The 15,052-nt window shown below is 37.6% G+C and overlaps 1 pseudogene; it reads right to left on the reverse strand.

Moving 5' to 3' along the window:
• Positions 1-10,805: 10,805 nt before the first annotated feature.
• On the reverse strand, positions 10,806-14,783 carry LOC105541615 (annotated as a pseudogene).
• Between the last annotated feature and the right edge of the window lie 269 nt (positions 14,784-15,052).

Consider the following 15,052-nt stretch of genomic DNA (forward strand, 5'->3'; position numbering starts at 1 on the left):
TCATGGATTGGAAAATCTAATATTGTTAAAATGTCAGTACTACTCAAAGTGATTCACTACAATCTCTATCAGAATCCTAGGATTTTTTTTTTTTTTTTCCCAGAAATAGAAAACCCCTTCCTGAATTTCGTATGGAATCTGAAGGGATCCCAAATAGCCAAATCAGTCTTGAGAAAGAACAAAAAATTGGAGGACTTAGACCTCCATATTTTAAAACTTACTATAATGCTACAGTAATCAAAACAATGTGATTCTGGCATAAAGGCAGACAGATCAATGGGATAGACTGGAGAGCCTAGAAATAAACCTTCTCGTCTGTAGCTAAATGATTTTTGACAAGGGTGCCAAGACTATTCGAAGGATAGTTTTTTCAACAAATAGTGATGGGAAAGCTGGATAACCATATGGCTAAAGAATGAAGTTGCAACCTCACCATGTGCAAAAATTAAAGTGGACCAAAGACCTAAATGTGAGAGCTAAAACCATAAAACTCTTAGGATGTGGCAATGGTTTATTGGATATGACACCAAATTCACAGATGACAAAAGAAAAAATAGGCAAATTGGACTTCATTAAAATTCTAAAATTTTGTGCATCAAAGGACACTATCGACAGAGTGAAAAGATTACCTATGGAGTGGGAGAAAATATATATGCAGTTCACATACCTAATAAGGATTAAACATCAAGAATACACGCAAAACTCCCAAAATGCAACAATAACATAAAAACCTGATTTAAAAAATGGCAAAGGATTTGGATAGATCTCCAGAGAAGACATGCAGATAGCCAATGAGCACATGAAAAATGCTTAACATTACTAAACAGTAAGGAAATGCAAATCAAAACCACAATGAGATACCACTTTGTACCCATTGGAATAACTTATTAAAATTAAAAAACACACAAGTGTTGGCAAGGATGTGGAGAAATTGGAACTCTTATTACTGATGGAAATACACAGTGGTGCAGCTGCTGTAGAAAACAGTATAGTGATTTTCCAGTTAAATACAGAATTGTCATTTGATTCAGCAATTGCATTTCTGGGCATATACACAAAACAATTGAAAGCAGGGGCTTGAGGATATATTTGTATACCAGTGTTCACTGCAGCATTATTCACAGTAGTCAAAAGGTAGATACAACCCAAATACCCAACAGATGAATGGATAGACAAAATGTGTTATATCCCTACGTTGGAATATTATTCAGCCATAAAAAGGAAATTCTGCTACATACTGTATCATGGACGAACCTTTAAGACATTAAGTGAAGTAAATCACAAAAGGACACTACTATATGAATCCACTTATGTGAGGTGCCTAGACTAGTGAGATTCATAGAGACAAAGTAGAACAAAGATTATTTTTTGTCACAGGGGGCAGGAGGAAATGGGAATTTATTGTTTAAGGGGCACGGAGATTAGTGTGGGATCATGAAGAAGTTTCGGAGGTGCATAGTGGTGATTGGTACATACAACGAATGTATTTAATGCCTCTAAACTGTAAACTTCAAAATGGCTAAAATTTAAATCTTATGTACCTTTTGCCACAGTAAATTTTTAAACCACCAAAAAAAAAATCATATGGCCTAGCTATTTAAAAAAGGGGGGGATGGGGTATTTAGTCATAAGACATAGAGGAACTTTAAGTGTATATTGCTAAGTGAAAGAAGTCAGTCTGAAAGGCTACATAATATATGATTTCAAAATATATGACATTCTGGAGAAAGCAAAGTTAGACAGTAAAGAGAGTGGTTGCCAGAGGTTCAGTGGGAGAGAGGGAGGGGTAAATACATGGAGTAGAGATGTATAGGGCGGTGGAACTACTGTATACAATATGATAATAGTGGATACATGGCATTATATATTGGTCAAAATTCATAAAGACATACAACAGAAAGAGGACCCTTCATGTAAATTATAGGCTTCAGCTAGCCTGGGTGACAGAGTGACTTTGTCTCAAAAAAGTAAAAATGTGTCAATATTGGTTAAACAAATATACCACACTAGTGCAAGATGTTAATAAAGGCCTGGGGTGGGCGGAAGCATAGGGGAACTCTGTACTATGTGCTCAGTTTTTCTGAAAATCTAAAACTTCTAACAATAAAGTCTATTAAAATTATGTGAGCGCTTTTCATTTTGTATACTCTGTCTCAGTGGCTCACCCTTATGTGTTTGTGAAATGAATGAATGATGGGTGATGAATGAATCGGTGACGCTAGTGACACACTGAATTCACAGTGCCTACACTGGGCCAGACTGTAGAGAAGCCAGCGTGCATCCCAGCCTTGACGGGGACATAGTTCAGAGACGAGCTGTTATGTTCGGCCGGTGCACGTGCTTCTGCCTAAGCCATTTACCAGCCCCAGACCTTTCCACTGCTCCAAGACTTTATTTTCACACTTCCTTAAAGTTACTATTCCTTTTTCTTTTCTTTTTTTTCCTTTTTTTCCCCATGTAACTTAGGTGAAAAACTGGAGAAACTAAATTGTTCTGACCTAACCAGTTCTTAATGTTGCACCTAAAAAGATGAAAACTGCATTCTGAAAAATCATGCACTAAAACTTACAAGGAAAATAGTTTTGGAACTTTGTAACCTGTGTAGTACAATAACAATCCTAAATTTCCACTGGTATTTGCACCTAGAATTAGTCAATCTTTTGCAGTCAAACTTTTCGGTTTTTGTTTCTTCCTTTGAGAGACAGATCCTTGAAATCAGTCACTTCTAGTAGAAAGCATTTTCATCAATATTGAAAGAATGACACAGAGGTATCCATCAGTCAGTGCTTTTTTCTAATTGCCAGGTGAAATGTGAAATGTCTTCTCAGGTTTTTCATCAGTACTTGCAGCTTCTCAGATAACACAGGAAGAATGAGGTGGTTTTGAAGCCACTAAGCCGGCTACTCCTTGCACTTAAAGGATTTTCATCCTTTTTCATAAGATCCTCATGTATCCCTTAGGGTTTCTCTCTAGGTGTGTGAATATTTGCTTCTGGTTGCTTCAGCACATCAGCTTTCTGGGGAGAGTCATGTTGAGCCAATGTGACTTCTGAATACTGGTATCATCCCCTACTTAGCAGTTGCCGATGGACTGATGCACATTACAGAAGCACACACACCTTGCAGCAGAATGGATTATGGTTCATGATACGACAGGTTACACAAGCGCTTTATTTAGGAAATAAAGGATTAAATTTTTAATTATTTTACCTAGTGGTGTTTCATTTTCTGCCTTTGTAAAATAAAAGCAATGATTTGGTTCACTTTGACGTTTCTTCAGTGTTCTCCATGACCTATGAAAAATAATGAAGAATTAAGATGCTTTCTCCATCGCAATTTTTCTTGCTATGCACACCTACCTACATGTCTCTTATCTTCTTCACATATATAAGCCAACCGCTTCTGTTTGTGATAGGATATGTTGAGGTAAACTAACCTAGAATTATCAAAAATTTTCAGCACCCTGACAAGACTCCTCAGAACACTGAGTTATGTCGGATTCTCCCTTCAAGTCTCACATATAAGTTCCCTGCACACCTGCCCACACCCTCTGCCCCTCCCTGTCTTTGCTCACTGCCTCTTACCCAAAATTCTAACAAGCCTGGTGACCTCTCTGAGATATACTAGTTAGAAAAGGGTGGTTGACGGGAAAAGATTGCTAGAGTGAGTCACTGTAACAATGACAATAGCAATGACAATAATAGATGGCAAGAAAATACCGAGGAAACAAGGACTAATAAAACCTGTGGCTAATTGGGACTATTTAGGCACAAAAATTCCCTCTAGCCAACGAGCCCTGAGACTAACACCCATATCTGTGGAAGTGCAGTAAGAAAAACATGGGTTTAACCTCCCTAAACCTCAGTTTTCTCATTGTAGTGAGAATAATACCGCCTACCCCATACAGTTGTTAAGATTTATAGGAGATAAAATACCTGAAATATTAACCATAGTACCTGGCACACATAGGCATGTTATGTGCATGATCATATCATTACACTGCTTGCTTTCCATTTCGAGAGTTGTGTTGTCAGCATTAGGGCATTATTGCAGTAGGGATGATGTATAACAACAATATAAATGCATGCTAAGACTTTAGGCTGTGGATTTATGCTAGGAATAAATTGGAAAGATTGCCTGGGGAGGCTTACATTCCAGAATCATACAAGGCGACATGAATAAACTTATCAATGAAATAAGGCTTGATGGTGTGGTGGCAAGAAGACGTCCTTGGTGAAGGAAGGTCATTAATAAGTTTTAAAAATATAATGTACCTTTATGCTATGATTTTCATAATATGAGCTAACATTATTAAGCGTCCCAGTCTTCATAATCAGCTGTCCTCATCAGAGAATCTAATTTTATTTTCATGACATGCATCTCGTCACATTTAGTAAAAGGCTTTTGTGTATGTGTGTGTGGGGGGGGGTGGTGGTGATTTGTTTGCTTATAGTTACGGCCCTGCAGTTATTGAGATTGTTCAACCTTGAAAAAAATGATCAAATGAACTGTGAGCTAAGCCTAATACCTTATCCCTCTTTTAAACCTTTGTTATGATGTCTTTTTCTATTAAAAAAACAAAAACAGCAATTTAATACTTGAGTTCCTTTTTTTTTTTTTTTAACAAGTATGTCTTTATAAACAGAAGTCAAGCTGTTTTATATGTGTGTGGATTCTAAAAAATAATTAAGCTCTTACCATGTCACTGAACATTCTGGGGGAAAAAAAAAAATCAAGAGGCAAACCTTTTGGGGACAATGCTGTTGATGAATTACAAGCATGGTACTTGTGCATTCAAGATCTAATGGCAGGATACTATTCCCAAACTTGTTTATATCAGATTTGACCCCTAGCATTAACCTTTCCAGTTAACCCCATGATCAATTTAAAATCTTTCCATTCTCTGACAATTTTTTTTTTTTTTTTTTTTTTTTTTATGGAATCTCACTTTGTCGCCCAGGCAGAGGCACAATCTCAGCTCACTGCAACCTCCCCCTCTCGGGTTCAAGTGATTGTCCTGCCTTAGCCTCCTGAATAGCTGGGATTACAGGCGCCCGCCACCATGCCTGACTCATTTTTGTATTTTTAGCAGAGACGGGGTTTCACCGTGTTGGCCAGGCTAGTCTCAAACTCCTATATTCTCTGAGAATTTCTTCATGGTTATTTAACCATCAAGCACTTTAAAAATTAATGTGGCTCCAGATATTACAAATATAGCAAAGATCTACAAACCTAACAAACGATTTAAAAGACATGTTTTTACTCATGTACAGGAGTAAAGTATGGGAACAGATTATCCCTCCTGATAAGTGATAATTCTGAGCACAATAAAACACATCAACTGATAGCATTATTTAATAATGGCATCTCTTTCAGGCTGGCTGACTTTTAATTGTGGTGAAATATACTTAACAAAATTTACCATTTTAACAATTTTTAAGTTCAGTAGCATTAAGTACAGTAGTCCCTTCTTCTCCACAGGGGATATATTAATACATTCCAAGACCCCAGTGGATGCCTGAAATCACAGACAGCACCAAACCTAAATATACTATTTTTCCTACACCTATGATGAAGTTTGTAACTTGGACACAGTAAGATTAGCAATAATAATAAAGTAGAACAATTATAACAATATGACAGCATCACTACTCTTGCACTTTGGGGCCATTAATAAGTAAAATAAGGGTTATTTGAACACAAGCACTGTGATACTGCGACAGGTGCTCTGATAATGAGATGGCTAATAAGTAGCTAATGGGCAGGCGGCATATACAGTGTGGATGTGCTGGGCAAAAAGATGATTCACATCCTGAGTAGGTCAGCGGGAGATTTCATCATGCTGCTCAGAAGGGTGTGCAATTTAAAACATGAATTATTTCTGGAACTTTCCGTTTAATATTTCAGACCACAGTTGACTGCAGGCAACTGAAACCCCTAAAAGCTAAACCACCAATGAGGGGTTATTATTGTACATTCACATTGTGTGCAACCATCACACCATCTCCAGAACTTTTTGTTTTTGTTTTGTTTTGTTTTGTTTTGTTTTTGAGACGGAGTCTCACTCTGTTGCCCAGGCTGGGGTGCAGTAGTGAGATCTCGGCTCACTGCAAGCTCTGCCTCCCAGGTTCATGCCATTCTCCTGCCTCAGCCTCCCGAGTAGCTGGGACTACAGGCACCCGCCACCACGACGCCCGGCTAATTTTTTTGTATTTTTAGTAGAGATGAGGTTTCATCATGTTAGCCAGGATGGTCTCCATCTCCTGACCTTGTGACCTCGGCCTCTCAGTGCTGGGATTACAGGTGTGAGCCACAGTGCCCAGCCCTCCAGAACTTTTTCATTATCCCAAACTGAAACTCTACTCATTAAACAGTAACTCCCTATTCCTCCCCCGATAACCCCGGTGACCACCATTCTACTTTCTGTCTCAATGAATTTGCCTATTCTAGGTGCCTTGTATATGTGGAATCACACAATACTTACCTTTGGTGTCTGACTTTTTCACTTAGCATTTCTTCAGGATTCATCTATGTTGTGGCATGTATCAGAATTTCATTCCTTTTTAAAGCTAAATAATACTCTATTATAGGTATATACCACATTTTATCTATTCATCCACTGATGGATATTTAGGTTGTTTCCACCTTTTCGCTACTGTAAGTAATGCTGCTATTGAGGCAGGAGAGGTAGTCAAGGAAGTAACCATGTTCTTGGTTACAGGGGTGACCATACAGTCAACACAATAAGCCCAGCATTCGCATTGGAGTCCAGCTCATTCAAGCAAAGCTCTCTCCAGTAAGGAATTTCCCTGTAGGGAGCACGTGCATTTTGATTTTACTTGTCCTCAGACTGACCCATTGCTCATTATAATTGTAAAAAAAAACATCCCTGAGGAGAGATTTAAGATGCTAATGAGATATGTGATGTGTGAACAAACATGTACAGCTACTGGCATGTGCACCCAGAGGACCACCCAAAACATAGTTACCAGTAACAGCTCTTCCCACCTCCTCATGAGTAATAATATTAAGACTCTCAGAAAGGGAGTCTCCCTAGTGCCAGTCTTTGCTGTTTCATTCTCATGAGCAGCCTGCCCTGAATCCTCTCTCAGGGATTCTGCACCTGACTTTCAAAATATTATTTTTCCTTTACAATAAATTTGCTGTATGCTGCATCTCTGTTGTGTGTCTCTTGTTTAAACTCTTTTAAACTGAGAAGAACCAAGGTCTCACAACAGCCATCAACACTATGAGTGTAGGTATACAAATATCTGTTTGAGTCCATTCTTTCATTTCTTTTAGATGTATACCCAGGAGTGGAATTGCTAGATCATATGGGAACTCTACGTTTAATTTTTTTTTGAGGACTTGCCATACTGTTTTCTTAAGGTGGTCGTACCATTTTACATTCCCACCAACAATGCACAAGGGTTCCAATTTCTACGTGTTCTCACCAACACATGGTTTCTGGTTGTGTATTGTTTGTTTGTATTAGTAGTAGTCACCATCCTAAAGGATGGAAGTGGTACCTCATTGTGGTTTTGATCTACATTTCCCCAGCAATTAGTGACGTTGAGTATCTTTTTTCATGTGCTTATTGGCCATCTGTATATCTTCTTTGGAGAAATGTCTGTTTCTCCAAATCCTTTGCCCATTTTTGAATTAGGTTGTTCTTTTACTTGTTGTAGTTGAGTTTTAGAAGTTCTTTATATATTCTGCATATCAAATCCTTACCAGATACATGATTTGTGAACCTTTCTCCCATTCTATGGATTGCCTTTTCACTCTGCTGATAGTTCTTCTGATGTACCAAAATTTTAAATTTTGATGTCCAATTTGTCTAACTTTTCTTTGGTTGCTTGTGCTTTTGGTGTTATATAAAAGCAATCATGGACAAATCCAATTTCATGAAGCATTTCCCCTGTTTTCTTCTCTTAGTAATTTTAGCTCTTACGTTTAGGTCTTTGATCCACTTTGATTTTTTTTTTTTTTTTTGAGACGGAATCTTATGTTCTTGGCTCACTGCATCCTCCGCCTGCCGGGTTCAAGCAATTCTCCTGCCTTGGCCTCCTGAGTAGCTGGGACTACAGGCATGTGCCACCATGCCTGGATAATTTTTTGTATTTTTAGTAGAGACGGGATTTCACCATGCTGGCCAGGCTGGTCTCGAACTCCTGGCCTCGTGATCTGCCCACCTGGGCCTCCCACAGTGCTGGGATTGCAGGCATGAGTCACTGCACCGAGCCCTACTTAATTTTTGTATATGGTGATAGGTAAGGGTCCAACTTCATTCTTTAGCATGTGGATATCTAGTTTTCTCAGCACCACGTATTGAAAAACTGGCTTTTAAAAGCAACTTACTGAGGTATAATCTACAATTTACAAAATTTACCTTTTTAAAGTATGTAATTCAGCTGGGCACAGTGGCTCATGCCTGTAATCCCAGCACTTTGGGAGCCCAGGCAGGAAGACTGCTTGAAACCAGGAGTTCGAGACTAGCCTGGGCTGCATAGCAAGACACAGCAAGTCTCTACAAAAAAAATTTAAAAATTAGCCAGGCAAAGTGGTGCACACCTGTAGTCTCAACTACTTGGGAGGCTGAGGCAAGATTGCTTGAGTGCAGGAGTTCAAGGTTGCAGTGAGCTATGATCACGTCACTGCACTGCTAGAGCCTTGGGCAACAGAGTGAGACCTTGTCTCAAACAAACAAAAAAAATAAGTATACAATTCAATGAATTTTAAAATTTACGGAATTGTGCAATCACCACCACAGTCCCATTTTAGAATAAATCCATTACCCTAAAAAAGATCTCATGTCCATTTGCAGTAATTCCCCATTCCAATCTCATACCCTAGGCAACTGCTAATCTATCTTAATATAAATGTAAACATACAAAGTGTGGTGTTTTGCAGTTTGTATCACATAGCATAACTGAGGTTTATCTATGTTATCATATGTATGAGTATTCTGCTTCTCTTTATAGCTCAATAGCATTCCATTTATAGATACACCACATTTTATTTATCCCTTGAGTAGTGGATGGATGTTTGGATTATCTCCACTTTTTAGTTACGAATATTGCTACTATGAACATTCATATTCAAGTCATAATATGAACATGTTTTCACTTACTTCAGGCAGACATCTAGGGATGAAATTGCTGGGTGATATGATAAATCCATGCTTAACTCTTTAAGAAACCAACAAATTGTTTTTCCAAAGTGTCCGTATTACTTTACAGTCCCACCAGCAATGTATTCCAGTTTCCCCATAGCCTCACCAACACTTGTTACTCTCTTTTTGATAATAGCCGTGTTAGTGTGTGTTAAGTAGCAGCTCATTGTGGTTTTAATTTACATTTCCCTAATGACTCAAGTATCTTTTAATGTGCTTGTTACCCATTTGTGTATTTTCTTTGGTAAAATGTCTATCCAAATATCTTGCCCAGGCTGGGTGCGGTGTCTCACACCTGTATTCCCAGCACTTTGGGAGGCCGAGGCAGGTGGATCACTTGAGGCCAGGAGTTCAAGACCAGCCTGGCCAACACCAAACCCTGTCTCTACCAAAAAATACAAAACACTAGCCAGGTGTGGTGGCACGTGTGTGTACTGCCAGCCACTCGGGAGGCTGAGACACAAGAATCCCTTGAACCCAGGAGGCAGAGGTTGTAGTATGCTGAAGTCATGCCACTGCCCTGCAGCCTGGGTGGCAAAAAATGTGTATATATATTGCCCAAACTTTAATTGGGCTGTCTTTTTATTATTGAGTTGAAAAAGTTCCTTATATATTCTAGACATGTCCTTTATCCATCTTTTATATCCATTTGCAAAAATTTTGTCCCAGTTTGTGTCTTGCCTTTTCATTTTGAAGCACAAAAGTTTTAAATTTACATGAAGCCCAATTTATGAAATTTTTTCTTTTATCAGTTGTGCTTTTTGTATTGTATCTAAAAATCTTTGCCTAATTCAGTGTCACAAAGACTTTCTCTTATGTTTTCATCTAAGAGTTTTATAGTTTTAGCTCTTATACTCAGACCCATTTTGAGGGTTTTTTTGTGCATGGCAAAGGGTCTGAATTCATGTTTTTGCATGTGAATATCCAAACTGCCCCAGTATCATCTGTTGGAATGACTATCCTTTCCATACTGAATTGCCTTGGCAGCTTTGTCAAAAATCAATTGTGGGCTATCTGGATGCCAATACCACACTGTCTTGATTATTGTAGCTTTATAGTCAGTCAGGAAATCAGACAGTATGAAGCTTCTAACTTTGTTCTTCTTTTTCAAAATTATTTTCTCTATTCTAGGTCCTTCGCATTTCCATGGTAATTTTAGAACCACCTTGTCAATTTTTACAAAAACACCTGTTGGGATTTTGTCTGGGATAGCACTGCATCTATATAGGTCAATTTGAGAACTGATATCTTACAATATCGAATCTTCCAAATCTATGAACAAAATATAACTCTCTATTTATTTAGGTCTTCATTTCATTTCTCTCACCAATTTTTTTTTTTTTTTTTTTTTTTTTTAGTTTTCACTGGATAGGTCTTTCATATTTTTGTATGATGTATTCCTATGTACTTAATACATTGAGATTCTATCATTAATAATTCTTTTTTAAATTTCCATATCTAATTGTCATTTATATATAGGAATACAATGGACTTTTTTGAAATTTTAAGATAAGTTTATTAAGTCCAATGATGAAATCTATCAGAAGAATATTCTCCTGAAAATCATTTCTTCTTGGAGAAAAGGAAAGGAAAATCAAAACCCTCTGAGCATAGCCAGGATGCTGTGACAGTCAAGCCTCTCTACAGATGGGGACAGTCCTCTGGTCAGTGGAGTCACTCTCTGGGTCAGCAGGATTAGAATCTGGATCATCCTCCTCATCCTCCAGCTCCAGGGCATCCATTTCCTGGAACAAAGACTCAATTACCTCCACGTTGTTTCTAGCATCCTCTAAGAACTGGATATCAGATGGGTCAAGATTTGGATCTGTTTCAAGTAGCTGTTTCCCACTTATTTTTTCCTGCTTATTCTTTCATTTGGTTCTTTTTGATTTCCAAGAGTTCCATATCAAACACAGCTTCTCAACTTAAGAAATGCTTAACTGTAAACAGGAATGCCATGAAATAATTGCTCTATGGCTTCTTCTGCTTCTTCTTGTTTCTCGCCCAAATTTTAATTGGATTGACTTTTTATTATTGATTTGAAAGAGTTCTTTTTATATTCTAGATACATGTCTTCCTCCCTTTTGGCTTTTATCTATTTCATTTAATTTTTCTTGCACAGCTGCCACTTAAGATCATCACCACACCAAGATTTCTTCAGCTTGTAATGCTAAGAATTTTTAAATGTCTGAGACATTGTCTTCTAGATTTTCCAAGAATGTTTCATAAAAAGGAGTTTCATTTGGGTATTTCTCACTGTCTGTAAACTTGAGGGTAGTCTGAACAGTTTCATTATTTTCTCCAGCCTCAGATATCACAGTAATGGTAGAGCTGGGTGGGTTTTCTTTTTTTTCTTCTTCTTTTTTTTTTTTTTTTCCTGAGACGGAGTCTCACTCTGTTGCCCTGGCTGGAGTGCGGTGATGCGATCTCAGCTTACTGCAACCTCTGCCTCTTGGGTTCAAGCAATTCTCCTACCTCAGCCTCCCGAATAGCTGGGATTACAGGCTCCTGCCACCATGCCCGGCTAATTTTTGTATTTTTAGTAGAGACGGGGTTTCACAATGTTGGCCAAGCTGATCGTGAAATGCTGACCTCAAGTGATCTGCTCCCCTTGGCCTCCCAAAGTGCTGGGATTACAGGCATGAGCCACTGCACCTGGCCAGCATGACATATCTTTATTCATCCTTTTACTTTTAACCTCTTTGTGTCTTTATACTTAACATATATTTTTTGCAGATAGCGTATCACATTAATTTTTATCCAATTTTACAATCTCTGTCTTAATTGGGTGGCTTAGACTTTTTACAGGTTGCTCTAGAGTTTCTAGCATACACTTTTGACTTATTACAGTTTCCCTTCAAGTGATGATGTACTGCTTGACATTTAGCATAAGAATCTTACAGTGGGGTATTTCCCTTGCTACCCTCCTAATCTTTGTATTTCCTTATTATACATTTTGCTTTTATGTATGTTGTAAGTCCCATACTATGTTGTTATGATATTTCATTAAATGGTCGATTATTTCTTAAGGAGATTTAAATAAGAAGTAGAAGATCTTACATATTTACCCACGTAGTTGTCATTTCCAGTGCTCTTCCTCCCTTTATGTAAATCCATATTTCCATCTGATATTGTCCTTTTGCCTGAAGGACTTCCTTTAATATTTACTTAGTGCGGTTCTGGTGATGATAAATTCTTTCAACTTTCATATGCCTGGAAAAATCTCTATTTTGCCTTCACTTTTTCTAAATAGTTACTGGTTTTTTATGGCTTTGAGATACAATTCACATACCATAAAACTCACTCATTTAAATTGTACAATTCAATGGCTTTTAGTATATTCAGAGTTGCACAACCATCAGCACAATCAAATTTATGACACTTTCATTCCCAAAAAGAAAGCCCACATCCCTTAGCCATCACTCCCCAACATCCTCCCATTTCCTCCAATCCTAGGCAAACATTAATCTACTGTCTGTCTCTATAGATTTGCTTGTTCTGGGCATTTCATATAAATGTTATCATAAAATATGTGTTCCTTTATGACTGGCTCCTTTACTTCAGCATATTGTTTTCAAAGTCCATCCATGTTGCAGCATATATTACTACTTCATTTCTATTTCCTGCTGAATAATATTCCATAGTAGGAATATAATACATTTTATTTATCTATTTATCAGCTGATGGACATTTGATGAATTTCTACTTTTTGGCTATTATAAATAATGCTGCTATGTGCTATGAACATTCATGTACACTTTTTTTTCCTTTTTTCACCCTCCCCAAAGTTTTTTTTTTAGAGATGGGGTCTTGCTATGTTGCCCAGGCTGGCCTCAAACTCCTGGGCTCAAGTGATCCTCCACCTCGGCCTCCCAATAGCTGGGACTACAGAAGTATGCCACCACACTTGGTTTCATTATGGTTTTGATCATCATTTCCTGATGGCTAACAATGATTGTCTTTTCATGGGATTACTAGTCATTTGTACATATTATTTGGAGAACTCTTTTCCAATCCTTTGCTCATTTTTAAAATGAGTTGTTTCTTCATTAAGTTGTAAGTGTTGTTTATATATTCAAATACATATATGTATTTCAGATCATATGTATAAGTCTCATACTTATGATTAAAAAAATTTTCTCTCAGAAGTAGATTGTCTTTTCACTTTCTTGAGGGTATCCTTGGAAGCATGAAAGTTTTTTGTTTTTAATGTTGATGAATCCAGTTTACGTATTTTTTATTTTGTTGCTTGTACTTTTAGAATCATAACTCAGAATCCATTGCCTAATCCAAAGTCATGAAGATTGACACCTATTCTATTAAGAGTTATATGGTTTTAGTTCTTACATTTAGATCTTTGATCCATTTTGAGTTAATTTTTATATATGATATGAAGTAAGGGTTTAAATCCATTCTTTTGTGAGTGGATGTCCAGTTTTTCCAGCACCATTTGTTGAAAAGACTATTATTACCCCCCACTAAATTGTCTTGCACCCTATAAAAAATGCATTTACTATAAATGTAAGAAGGTATGTCTGAACTCTCAATTGTATTTCATTCATCTATACGTCTATCCTTATGCCAGCACTGCTTTGCCATGATTACTGCAGCTTCATAGTAAGTTTAGAAATTAGGAAGTGTGAGTCTCCTAACTTTGTTCATCTTTTCCAAGATTGATTTGCCTATTTTGCCTTGTGTTTGAAAGATATTTTTGCTGGATGTAGAATTATAGGTTTACTTTTTACAATACATTGTAGATGTTGTTCCACTCTTTTAAGGTGTGTTATTTCTGAAAAATGCCTGCTGAAATCCTTAGCTTTATTCTCTGTCTGTAATGTGTCTTTTTCTAGCTGCCTTTAAGACTTTATCACTGGTTCTGAGCAATTAGATTATGATGTGTCTTGGTTTATTACTTTGTCACTCAGGCTGGAATGCAGGAGCACAATGTTGGCTCCCTGCAGCCTTGACCTCCTGGGCTCAAGCAATTCTCCCACCTCCCAAGTAGCTGGGACTACAGATAGGCACCATCATGCCCAGCTAATTTTGTTTCTTTTTTGTAGAGATGAGGTCTCACTATGTTTCCCAGGCTGGTCTCAAACTCTTTGATTCAAGTGATCCTCCTGCCTCAGCCTCCCAAAATGCTGGGATTACAGGTGTGAGCCAGAGTGCCCGGCCTTTGTTGAACTTCTTATATGGGTGAATTGATCATTTTTATTAAATCTGGAAAAATTTTTGACTCTTATTTCTTCAGATATTTTTTCTGTTCCCTCTTCTCTCTTATCTCCTTCAGGGACTCAACATTATGCCACCTGCAGTTGTCGCACAGCTCACTGATGCTCTTTTCATTTAAAAATTTTTCTTTCTGCATTTCTTTTTTTCTTAGTTTCTATTGCTATATCTTCAAGTTCACCAATATTTTCTATTGTGTGTAATCTGCTGTTAATACCATCCAGTTTTTGTTTTGTTTTGTTTTTTATCTCAGACACTAGTTTTCATCTCTGGAAGTTCAGTTTGGGTCCTTTAAAAAATATATATTCTATGTTTCTACTTAACTTTTGAATCTATGTAACACATTTATAATAACTATGCTTACCTGGGATTTCTAACATCTGTTTCAATTTCAATTTCCTTCCTTCCTTCCTCCCTCCCTCCCTCCCTCTCTCCCTCTCTCTCTCTCTCTCACTTTCTTTCTCTCTTTCTCTCTCTTTCTTTCTTTCTTGAGACAGAATCTTGCTCTGTCGCCCAGACTGGGGTGCAATGGTACAATCTCGGCTCACTTCAACCTCCACTTCCTTGGTTCAAGCGATTCTCCTGCCTCAGCCTCCCGAGTAGCTGGGATTATAGGTGCCCATCACTGCCTTTTTTTTTTTTTTTTTTT

This window comes from Mandrillus leucophaeus, unplaced genomic scaffold (genome assembly GCF_000951045.1).
Source record: "Mandrillus leucophaeus isolate KB7577 unplaced genomic scaffold, Mleu.le_1.0 Scaffold241, whole genome shotgun sequence".
NCBI classification, from domain to species: Eukaryota; Metazoa; Chordata; class Mammalia; order Primates; family Cercopithecidae; genus Mandrillus; species Mandrillus leucophaeus.